Source organism: Nycticebus coucang, chromosome 17 (assembly GCF_027406575.1).
Source record: "Nycticebus coucang isolate mNycCou1 chromosome 17, mNycCou1.pri, whole genome shotgun sequence".
NCBI lineage: Eukaryota > Metazoa > Chordata > Mammalia > Primates > Lorisidae > Nycticebus > Nycticebus coucang.
In genome coordinates, this window is record NC_069796.1 from 37820702 (window position 1) to 37833506 (window position 12805).

Genomic DNA, 12805 nt, shown 5'->3' on the forward strand with positions numbered 1-12805 from the left:
GAAGGATGCTGACCAGCTAGCCCTACTCCAGTAAAATCCCCATGTCAGATAATGCCCAGGAAATAGGTCTTGCTGGCTCAGGCACCTGGTTAGAGAAAACGTGGGAAAGGTGAAAACTGAGTGGAGTAAGGAAGGAAAAGCCAGAGAAGCTGCAAGTTTTCTTGCGATTGGCAACTTTACTCATCATGAGCTAGCTATAACTGTTGATGTGAATAATAAACCAACCAAGAAAGAAGACAGACAATGATGTGATGGTTAAAATAAAATGTGCTTGGCCACCATAACCTATCCTGAAATCAAGTCTTGGGCCAGGAACTAGATAGAAACTATTGGCATCACCGTTGATGGTGATGATAATATAGAATATTTACTTTGTGCCAGAAGAAGCACCTACCATATATAGTCTCTCAAGTAACTCTTAAGACAGCTACAAAAATAGGGATCATTATTTTCATTCTCCAGATCATGAAACTGAGGCTTAAAGAATATAAGTAACTCAGTCACAATCTGACAGCTAGTAAGTAGATAGCAGAACATAAACCCAAGGGAGTTAACTCCAAAGTGTTTTTAAACAACTTTAACATAGATTCATCCTTCTCTTTTTCTTTTAGAAATGTTAAATTTGCTTGAGTCTCTAGATAAAGTCTACTGGTATATCCAGCTCCATTCTTCAAACAAAATACTATGTACAACAATCTGGCCTGAGTACTATTAATATTTATTTATTTCTAATACAGGAGAAGGCTTCAAATCTATTTCATCTCAGGTAAGAGCAAGAGGAAATATACTTCAACATGAGTAAGAGGAAAAAATAGCAGGACAGCCAAACTCTTACCAGTAGGGTTATAAGATAACATGAGGCAGTAAGCAGAAGCAGAGCCTTCTCCTTCCCTGGAGATTTTTAACTATAAAAGCATCTTGCATCTTTACAATGGTTTAAGAAGGTCAGATGGCTGCTGCCTCCCTGGGAGCCTCAGAGAAATTAGAGGCATTTAAGCATGAGCCTATCCCCAAAGGTAAACAAATGTCCATCTAAAGTCTACTGGCTGGGCATGGTAGCTCACACCTGTAATTCTAGCACTTTGGGAGGCAGGGGCAGGATGATCACGTAAAGCCAAGAGTGTAGGAGCAGTGTGAAGAAGAGAAGGTAAGAACAACCCCCAGACCGACCAAATCTCCATTCCCACATCCAGTTCCTACATCCCCCACCACTGCCACCATGCCCAAGGGAAAGGCTGAAGGGGATGCTAAAGGAGATAAAGCCAAGCCACAGGACGAACCACAGAGATGGCAAGGTTGTCTGCTAAACCTGCTCCTCAAAAGCCAGAGCCCAAGCCTAAAAAGGCCCCTGCAAAGAAGGGAGAGAAGGCACCCAAAGGAGGGGAATAACCCTGCAGAAAATGGAGATGCCAACACAGACCAGGCACAGAAAGCTGCAGGTGCTGATGCCAAGTGAAGTGTGGCAATTTTGGTAACTGTGTACTTCTGGTGACTGTACAGTCTGAAATACTATTTTTTATCAAGTTTTATAAAAATGCAGAATTTTGTTTTACTTTTTTTTTAAGCTATGTTGTTAGCACACAGAACACTTCATTATTTTTGGGGGAAGGGGCATATGTCACTAACAGAATATCTCCAAAGCTAGATTTATATAAGGGAAATCTCTAGTTTTGAGAGACTTCTTCTTGGCTCCCAAGAGGAGGGATTCCCTGATGTTGACACACAACCACCTTGGCACAGATGCCTTGTGGTATAGAAGAACTAATTTGTTTTTATGTCCTAGTCTCCCTCTGCCTTCAGCATAGTCTTAACTCCCTTAAACCCTGTCACCTCTTGGGACCTGACCTCCAATAATTGGTTACCAGTATATATCAAGGAATCTGGACTTTTCCAATAACACCACTGAGATGGCATCCCTCAAAAGAACAGTGGTTCCATTTGTAGACTGTTGGATCTTCAGATAAATTCTGTCACTTTCATTTCCTGAAAGTCAGAGTTGGCTTGTGAAAAGTTGTTAAACAATATGCTAAATGTGAAATGTTAACCTCACTCTAAACTTCCCTGTTCAGAGCATCAAATGAAGACTTCACTGGGTTTCATAGTGGCTTTCTGATTTTTGGTAGACCACTGAAGAAGGAAATTTGAAACTTGTTGTATACCCTTAATGATCATCTGCCTAGGTCCTGCCTGAAATACCATGATTATTTATGAAAAGTATCTTTAAGGCTTGGTGCCTGTAGCTCAGCAGCTGGGGCACCAGCCACACACACCAGAGCTGGCGGGTTCGAACCTGGCCCAGGCCTGCCAAACAACAATGACAACTACAACCAAAAAATAGCCAGGCATTGTGGCGGGTGCCTGTAGTCCAGCTACCCAGGAGGCTCAGGCAAGTAAATCGCTTAAGCCCGGGAGTTTGAGGTTGCTGTGAGCTGGGACACCACAGCACTCTACCAAGAGTGACATAGTGAGACTCTGCCTCAAAAAAAAGTATCTTTAATAAAGCTGGATATAGTTTGGCTTGGAAAAAAAAAAGGCAAGAATTCAAGACCACCCTAAGCAACACAGCAATACCTCACCTCTACAAAAAATAAAAAATTAGCTGGATGTGGTAGCATGTGCATGTCATCCTAGCCTTGCGCAAGGCTGAGGCAAGAGGATCACTTCAACCCAGGAATTTTTTTTTTCATGCTATAGGTTTTTAATCTTGAACAACACACACAAAAAAAACACAGTACTCAAACTACATGTTTTAACAAGAGGAATGTGAAATCTCATTTTGACAAAACAGTTTAAAACAGTTAAAAACAGTTTAAAAAAAATAAAACCAACTACTCCAGCACCAGTAGACTTCCTTAAGGGCAAAACAAGGGGAGTAAGGGACAGTTAGGGACATGTGAGAATAAACCAACCCCTGACCCCTACCCAGCGATACAGAACTGTTTTAAATCCCCCATTCTACCCTACTCTGGGACTTACACAGTTACCTTCCTTTCTGGCACTTTCCTCTCTCTGCCTTTATAGTTTTTTTTCTATCCAAACTTTCAACAAAAATTATAAATAGTTAGAGGCATGTCACTGAATAACAACTACTACAACATGCTAACAACAACAAAAAAAAAAGCCAATTTATTCCGTGAATGTTGAAAGAGGGGGCTGGAAGGTGGCGTTTGTGGCTCAGTGAGTAGGGCACCGGCCCCATATACCGAGGGTGGCAGGTTTGAACCTGGCCCCAGCCAAACTGCAACAAAAAAAATACCCAGGAATTTTTGTTTTGTTTTGAAATAGAGTCTTGCTCTGCTGCCCTGGCTAGAGTACAATAGTGTCATCATAGCTCACTGTAACCTCAAACTCCTGGACTCAAGCAATTTTCCTGTCTCAGCCTACTAAATAGCTGGGGCTACAGGTGCACACCACTATACCCAGCTAATTTTATTTTGTATTTTTCGTAGAGATATGATCTCACTCTTGTTCAGGCTGTTCTCAATCTCCTGGCCTCAAGCAATCCTCCTGCCTCAGTCTCCCAGAATGCTAGGATTACAAGTAAGAACCGCTGCACCCAGCTGAGCCCATAAGTTTGAGGCTGTAGTGAGTTATGATAACACCAGTGCACTCTAGTCCAGACAAAAGAATGAGACCCTCTCTCAAAATAATAAACAAAGTAGTCTACTAGCATAAGCTTTCCTCCCAAACCTTCTTCAATGCATCTCAGATTCTTCCTCCAGTTTCTAGAACTCTTTCCTTTCATAGGACAGAAGGGCAAACTACTTGCACAGAAGTGGCCAGATGTGGAGATCAGTTCACTGCTGTGATGTCCTCATGCCTGTGATAATAATAAGTGGCGATTAAAAGGTATAATCAAGAGCTTCTTCATTCACAACACAGCCAGTGAGGAAACCTCAGAAACACACCTCTCCCTATTTCTCTGTGGATGTGAAATGTGACAGTAACCAAACATTAGACCCTACACAAAGGCTCCCATGTCCAATTTTGGAACACCTAGACCAACAAAAACAAGCTTAGCTATGAATATGGAGGCACCTCAAAAAAATAAAAAAAAAAACTTAATTACAGCCTCTTTCCTCAGAGTCCAGGTAGAAATCATCTGTTCACCTACACCCTCATTCTATTTCTTCTCCAACTCTCTTAACAGCATTAGGCTTTTTTTTTTTTTAGACAGAGCCTCAGGCTGTCGCCCTGTGTGCCGTGGCATCACAGGTCATAGCAACCTCCAACTCCTGGGCTCAAGCAATTCTCCTGCCTGCACCTCCCAAGTAGCTAGGACTACAGGGGCCCACCACAACACCTGCCTGTTTTTTGGTTGCAGCCGTCATTGTTGTTTGGCGGGCCTGGGCTGGATTCAAACCTGCCAGCTCAGTTCAGGTGTATGTGGCTGGCGCCTTAGCTGCTTGAGCCACAGGCACCTAGCCAACATTAGGTTTTGAGGCAGAAAATCTGGAATAATTTCTTTCAAAAAGGGACAACTTCTGCTCTGAATTATTAGGAATATCTAGGCAGGACAGCGTGGCTCATACCTGTAATCCTAGCACTTTGGGGAGGCCAAGACAGGCAGTCTGCTTGAGCTCAGGAGTTTCAGATCAGCCTGAGCAAGAGCGAGACACTGTCTCTACTAAAAACAAAAAAATTAGCCAGGTGTTATGGTGAACGCCTATACTCCCAGCTACCAGGAAGCTGAGGCATGAGACTCACTTGAGCCCAAGAGTTTGAGGTTGCTGTGAATGATGATAATGCCACAGCACTCAACTGCAGGACAACAGAGTGAGACTCTATCTCAAAAAAAAGAAAAGAGGATGTCAATAAGCAGACCAGATATGGTGACTCACAACTATAATCCTAGCACTATGTAAAATCAAGGCAGGAGGATCACTTGAGGCCAGGAGTTCAAAACCAGCCTAACCAACACAGTGAGATGCCCATCTCTATAAAAATAAGAAATAAAACAATTAGCCAAGTGGCACACACCTGTAATCTCAGCTACTCAGGAGGCTGAGGCAGGATTGCTTGAGCCTAGGAGTTTGAGGTTAAGGTTGCAGGGAACTATGAAGATGCCACTGCACTTTAGCCTGGGCAACAGAGACCCTTAAAAAGTGGAGGGGCGATATCAACAAGCAACACAGTAATGTCAGTCTTTTTTTTTTTTTGTAGAGACAGAGTCTTACTTTACCGCCTTCAGTAGAGAGTTTAGATTGATAAAATAATGTTCGTCTGGTTTTACTAGTTACTTGAGGCACTGAAAAAACTTGTGGTAAATAGCTATTATCTTCAAGACAGAAAACAAGCTGTGATGCGTATGGTAGAAAAAGAATATTGGATAAGAACATGCATTCTCAAGGGATGCCGTATCACCATGAAGGGAGTGAAAATTGTTTCTTGGGCGGAAAACTCTTAGAACAAAAGGTTATGGTCATCCAAAGGGCACAGTACATAAATAGATACATGGTATATTTGTGATACTAAAATTCCACTGGGGCGCAGGGCGGGGGGGAGAGGAAGACATAGTGGCTTACGCCTGTAATCCTAGCACTTTGAAAGGCTGAGATAGAAGGACTGCTTGAAGCCAGGAGGGTTTTTTTTTGTTTTGTTTTGTTTTGAGACAGAGTCTCAAGCCATGGCATCACAGCTCACAGCAACCTCAAACTCTTAGGCTTAAGCAATTCTCTTGCCTCAGCCTCCCAAGTAGCTGGGACTACAGGCACCCACCACAATGCCTGGCTATTTTTTGTTGTTGTTGCAGTTGTCATTGTTGTTTTAGCTGGCTCAAGCTGGGTTCGAACCAGCCAGCCTCAGTGTATGTAGCCAGCACCCAGACAACTGAGCAACAGGCGCCGCCTGAATCCATGAGTTTGAGACCAGCCTAAACAAGAGCAAGATCCTATTTCTACAAAAAAGTAGAAAAATTAGCCAGGTATGGCGGCATGTGCCTATAGTCCCAGCTACTTGGAAAGAAAGAGAATCACTTGAGCCCAGGAGTTTGAAGTTGCAGTGAGCTATCATGATGACACTGTACTCTAGCCAGGCTGACGGAGCAAGACCCTGTCTCAAAAAAGAAAATAACTTCCATGGGGAAGTGGATAGGGGGGAAAAGTTCTCAAAGCATGATAATGAAGAAAAGTTTGAAGAATACTTAATTGGACAAACCCAAAAGGCTGCTCCTTAGATGAACCCTAAGGACAGCATGATCATTAATTTGCATAATGGTCATGAATAGGGTGACCAACTTGTCCTGGTTTGCCCTAGACTTTCCTGGTTTGGATACTAAAAGTCCCGTATCTGGGAAATCCTGCTGTTCTGAACAAACTGGAATGATTATTCACCCTTCTTATGTGAGAGATCAATAAAGACATTTCCATTTCACAAATAAAGTGACACCAAGAAATGTGGATGTCGTGAATGATTTATAGCACTTCAGTTGCATTCCTGAGACAAGACTGGCATTTGCCATTTGCCCGACTCTATTCTCAGAGCTCTCTGCCCTTGACCTCCACCTTGGCATAGAATTTTACTTATGTATTGACTGTGCCATTTCCTTCTCAACCCAAACCCAAGAGTACTGGCGGCACCTGTGGCTCAAGGAGTAGGGCGCCGGTCCCATATGCCGGAGGTGGCGGGTTCAAACCCAGCCCCGGCCAAAAACCAAAAAAAAAAAAAAAAAAAGAAACCAAACCCAAGAGTACTATTAGGAGGATGAAAGCAGATGTACAACCATGCCCTTCTCTTTGGTAGCTACCTGTAGAACCTGAGTTGTGGTGGATGGCTGTAGTCCCAGCTACTTGGGAGTCTGAGGCAAGAGAATCGCTTAAGCCCAGGAGTTTGAAGTTGCTGTGAGCTGTGATGCCATTGCACTCTACCCAGGGTGACAGCTTGAGACTCTAAAAAAAAAAGGGGGGGGAGGGGGTGGCGACTGTGGCTCAGTGGGTAGGGTGCCGACCCCACATACTGAGGGTGGCAGGTTCGAACCCTCCCCAGCCGAACTGCAACAACAACAACAAAAATAGCCGGGCGTCGTGGTAGGCGCCTGTAGTCGCAGCTACTCAGGAGGCTGAGGCAAGAGAATCACGTAAGCCCAGGAGTTGGAGGTTGCTGTGAGCTGTGATACCACAGCACTCTACCAAGGCTGAAAAAGTGACACTCAAAGTGCTAGGATTACAGGCATAGACTTGAAGGAACTACAAGTCTGGGCTGAACATAGTTCTGTTGCTACTGGATTCTCACCATCTCCATGGTTGAAATGAGTGCAAGTGAGAATGCCTCACAAAGTCAGGAAAATTCCATGAGGTTCTCCACATGTGTCTAAGCAGCTTGAATTTTTGTCCCAAAGATAAACAGTTATTACTGATGCTAGGAATCAGGGATTACTCAAAGCCTCACCTGAATAGCAACAGGCTATTTTCCTTCTCCCCTACTAGCAATGAAATCCTTGGTGAAAGTAAATGAAGAAAAGAGCAGGACTTTCCCTCTTTAGATCCCATAAAATTAAAATACAAAGCTCTCTGCTATAGAAGACTAAAACTTGCAGTTTAAGACAGACTCAAAGAAGAATAAAGCATTCATCCTCACTCAGAAAGAGGAAAGATTAGCTCCACAAGGACTAATTGACACCAAACCCAAATTGACACCAAATCCAGCAGTTAAAAAAGTCTGTGCTACCAAGTGTGATCCAAGCACCAGCTGGAGCTCCAGAGAAAGATCCCTAGGAATACATGACCAAGGGGCACTGTAAGAATGTTCAAATTAACTCTCCTGAAAAGAGGCTTACTCCAAAACACTGGCAAACAGCCTCTGCAGCAGAACTTCACTTAAGAAAGGAAAGAAAATAAATGGGGGGTGGGGGGGAAACAGGAGGCAGAATGAGCAGGTCAGAGTATGCATCCACAAACATATGAAAAAGAGAATTAGAAGGTATTCACCTATTTGAAAAAAGGTACAACTTTTTTTCTTTTCCCCAACAGTGTCACTCTGTCACCCTGGGTAGAATGCCATGGCATCACAGCTCACAGCAACTTCAAACTCTTGGGCTCAAGCAGTCCCTTGCTGGAACTACAGGCCAAAAGAACGCCCATCTAGTTTTTCTATTTTTAGTAGAAACAGGGTCTCACTCTTGCTTAGGCTGGTCTAGAACTCCTGAACTCAAGCGATTCACCCGCCTCAACCACCCAGAGTGCTAGGATTACAGGTGTGATTACAACTTCCTTTTAGAGACTGTTGTGTTCTTTTGAATATTCTCATTAATAGCAAATCTTAGGTGGGCATGGTGGCTCATGCCTACAATTCCAGCACCATGGGAGACTGAGGCAGGAGAATCTTTTGGATTTTTCTTTTTGCAGTTTTGGCTGGGGCTGGGTTTGAACCCGCCACCTCCGGCATATGGGGCCAGTGCCCTACTCCTTTGAGCCACAGGAACTGCCCAGGAGAATCTTTTGAGGCCAAGAGTTTGAGACCAGCCCAGGCAACATAATAAAACCTCATCTCTACAAAGAATTTTTTAAAAATCAGGTGGGTGTCATGGTGTACATCTGAGAGACTGAGGCAGGAGGATCGGTTAAGCCCAGGAATTCGAGGCTGCAGTGAGCTATAATCACATCACTGCAATTCAACTGGATGACAGAGCAAGACCCTATTTTTTAAAAAAGAAAGGAGCTGGGCAAGGTAGCTCACGCCTGTAATCTTAGCACTCTGGGAGGCCGAGGCAGGTAGACAGCGTGAGCTCAGGAGTTCCAGACCAGCCTCAGCAAGAGTGAGACCCTGTCTCTAAAAAAAAAAAATTAAAAAGCCAGGTGTTGCAGTGGGCACCTGTAGTCCCAGGTACTCAGGAAGCTGAGGCAAGAGAATCACTTGAGTCCAAGAGTTTGAGGTTGCTGTGAGCACGGCACTCTACCAAGGGCAACAAAGTGAGACTCTGTCTCAAAAACAAAATTAAAAAATACAAAATAAAAAAGAAAGGAAAAGGAAAAAGTAAATCTTTATTCTTTGAGAGTAAGAACAACCATTTATTGCACTCCTGTGTCCTAAGAGCTCTGACTGGCTCTTGTTCAGACTGGTTTCCTAGCTCATTTATCCATCCTTCAAAGTGTTAGTCCCACTTTTATGCAGCATAAAACTTGAAGTAACTTGTCCAAAGTCATATGACTATTAAGTGATAGTCTCAGAATCAAAACTCATGTTCATTACACTCCAAAATCTGTTATGTTCACTTCAATACAACTGTTAACTCATCTGAAGATGAGGGTTAACCATGTCAGTTGGAGTTTTTAAATAATTACGTTATAATGTATCAATGAGACTGACCTCTCACATGGTTCAAAAATGTCTCTGAGCCTAAGCAAGAGCAAGACTGCATCTCTACAAAAAAGTAGAAAAATTATAGCCTTGCACAGTGGTGCACACCTATAGTCCCAACTAGGGAGGCTAGGGCAGGGATCACTGAGCCTCAGGAATTTGAGGTTGTAGTGAGCTTTGCTCACTCCCTACCAGGCATCCTCAAACTTTTTAAACAGGGGACCAATTCACTGTCCTTCAGACCGTTGGAGGGCCGGACTACAGTTTAAAAAAAAAAAAAAACTATGAACAAATTCCTATGCACACTGCACATATCTTATTTTGAAGTAAAAAAACAAAACGGGAACAAATACAATCACACCGTCTCATGTGGCCCGTGGGCCACAGTTTGAGGACCCCTGCACACTCTAGTTGGGGTGACAGAGCAAAACCCAGAACGGGTATGTGTGTGGTGGGCGGAGTCTCTAAAAACAATTCCAGATTTTCAAAACTGCTTAGGACAATGGCCATACCACTTAGATCAAAGCTACCCTCAACCCCCACTGCCCACAACAATCTAAAGGAAAGCAACATTCATTGGAAAATTAAGTTCTGGTATGTTTGTATTTTAAAGTCCATTATTACTTTTCAGTTTCACCTTATTAGCCTTTTCTACCAATGAAACATAACAGGTCTCAAAGTTGGTCTCTGGAGAGAAGTAATAGCTGACCTTCAGAAAACAACAAATGAGTAAGAAAGCTGGAATCTGGGCAGCGCCTGTGGCTCAGTGGGTAGGGCACCAGCCCCATATACCGAGGGTGGTGGGTTCGAACCAGGCCCCGGCCAAACTGCAACAAAAATAGCTGGGCATTGTGGTGGGCACCTGTAGTCCCAGGTACTCAGGAGGCTGAGGCAAGAGAATCACCTAAGCCCAGGAGTTGGAGGTTGCTGTGAGCTATGACACCACAGCACTCCACCGCGGGTGATAAAGTGAGACTCTGTCTCAAAAAAAAAGAAAGAAAGCTGGAATCAAAGTTGGCAGGCCAGGCACAGTGGCTCACACCTGTAATCCTAGCACTCTGGGAGGCCCAGGCAGGTAGATTGCCCTCAGCTCCAGGTTTGAGACCAGCCTGAGCAAGAGTAAGACCCCATCTCTAAAAATAGCTGGGCATTGTGGAAGGTGCCTGTAGTCCCAGCTACTTAGGAGGCTGAGACAAGAGTATCACTTGAGCCCAAGAGTTTGAGGTTGCTGTGAGCTATGATATCACCACATTCTACAGGGGGCAACAACATGAGACTCCGTCTCAAAAAAAAAAAAAAAAATTTTATCAGGCACCATTTTGTTACTGGGCTGCCACATCCCCACTAAAATACTCCCTGTTCCCATCATCTGTAAAATGAGGGCAGTAGTCTTTTCTATTGCCAATTTCATCAGAACAGCACCTGTATTAATTAGCAGATTAAATTCAATAAACATCTAAAAGAAAGATTAAAATAACTCTGGTGTGGCAACACCATGTTAAAAACCAGAGGGCTACTTTTTGTTGTTGTTGTTTGTTTTTGAGACAGTCTCACTTTGTCACCTTCTGTAGAGGGCCGTGGCATCACAGCTCACAACAACCTCAAACTCTTGGGCCTCAGCCTCCCAAATAGGTGGGACTACAGGCGCCTACCACAAATTCCAGCTATTTTTAGAGACAGAGTCTCGCTCTGGCTCAGGCTAGTCTCTAACTCATGAGCTCAAGTAATCCACCCGCCTCAGCCTCCCAAAGTGCTAGGATTACAGGTGTGAGCCACTGCTCCAGACCAAGGAGGTCTACGTTCTTAACTGAAACACAGATCAAGTTCTGACCCAAGTGAGACAAACATCAATCTCAGTATTACACCCTTGCTCCCATCAAAATCTTATCCAGTCCTCAAACATAGCTATACTTTCATCAGGAAAGAAAAAAACTTGGGTGGGGAAAGAGCTAACAATACACATATATACACATGCACAAACATACCCTCTCTCATTCCTGGTTGTCTAGTTAGAAAAAAAAAAATATCTTTCACACTGTTAAAGCAAACACTGTGTTTACAAACACATCCTGCTTCTTCATTAGCAAAAACGGAGAATTCATTCTCCTGCCTACCTAGTCCGGGTTAATCTAACCACCATCCCATCTGCACCCCTTAAAGCAGTTTGCAGTTTTGTTTGGGTTTATTGGGGTGGGAAAGACAACTGGCTTTCATCGAAGCCAGAAATTTTAAAATATTAGAAAACTGATCTTACATATGTATAGTGAATATAAAGTTTTTAGGGTATCAGTGCAAAGAAAGCAACCTCTGGCTTCACAGATGTTGGACATTTCCTACCTGGAGCTCCATTCCAAGGAACTCTTATCACAAGTCATTCCCTCCTGCCGTTTGAAACAGATGATCAAGGCCAGGATTCTGGGAGTATCTAAATGAGAACCACCTGGGGTGAGGATTACAGTTGCCCAGACACCACATTCTGTGAAATCCCTGAAAGTGGTGTCCAATTTAAGACACACCGAGCGGCGCCTGTGGCTCAAAGGGATAGGGCACCAGTCCCATATGCTGGAGGTGGTGGGTTCAAACCCAGCCCCGGCCAAAAACCACAAAAAAAAAAAAAAAAAAAAAAAAGACACACCAAAAGCCTATAACCTCACTTTACAGGCAAGTTTTCCATCTACCAGGACAAAGGAAAACATACAAAGAGTGAGTGGAAATACGAAGTGGGTAGGGCGCAATTCCATACGGTAAAGACACACGGAGGTCTCGCCCATCAACACCTGATCCATCCTTTCTTTGGACAGATGACGGAAACTGAGGACGGGAGAAGAGGACAGAACTAAAACAGATGCTCAGCCAAAGTCAGTCTCGACTCTCACTGCCACATCTCCTAACCATGAAAAAGCTGCTACTGGAAAGGTATGAACATGGGCCTTTCGCTGAGAGCCTCGGGCCCACTTGGATGTCTCTCTTTGACCAGAGCGGAATGTGTGGGGACCCCAGAACATTGCTGGAAAGGGCCGAAGCTGCGGGCGGGTGGAGGCCCAGGCACCGCCATGAGCCACCCCGTCCACCTCCAGGGCCGAGGCGAGGCCCTCTCCGCCCCTACCTTCGGCTTCCCGCAGCCAGGGGAAGACACAATCCCCACAATTCCAGGCGGCCGCAGCGACAACCAGCTCCTCGTGCGCAAACGCAGCAGAGACCTTCCGAAGTCGTAAGAGCGCGGCTATTACGTCACTCGCCGGCTCGCCCAATTGCAGCCGGACAGAACAGCCGCCGCCGGCGACGCTCCCTTTCCGCTCTCGGAGTGGTGAGCCCCGCCTCTCTCCAGCCTCGGTTAAGCTCCGCCTGCTTGCGTCTCCCAGCCCTGACTGCCTGAATTTCCACGAGTCTCCTCCCTGTAGTGAGAGAACCCTGGAAGAGATGATCCAGGGTTGTAGGCTTCGTTTTGCTTCCGAGCAGAAACTTCGAAATTTCTTCTCTGATTTCCCAAGAGCCTAATTTCTTTCTAGCA

At 44.5% G+C, this 12805-nt stretch overlaps 1 protein-coding gene across 3 annotated transcripts in view; it reads right to left on the minus strand.

The window, feature by feature from the left end:
• Positions 1-12552, minus strand: part of SIL1 (SIL1 nucleotide exchange factor) — a 279722-nt gene extending 267170 nt beyond the window's left edge. Inside the window, exon 1 of one of the 3 annotated variants that reach the window (XM_053566429.1) lies at positions 12401-12552. The gene's annotated coding sequence lies outside the window, so the exon portion shown is untranslated. Of the gene's footprint in view, positions 1-6745; positions 6765-12400 lie in introns of those variants that run through there. The other 2 variants (XM_053566425.1, XM_053566427.1) reach the window with 2 other exon arrangements.
• Between the last annotated feature and the right edge of the window lie 253 nt (positions 12553-12805).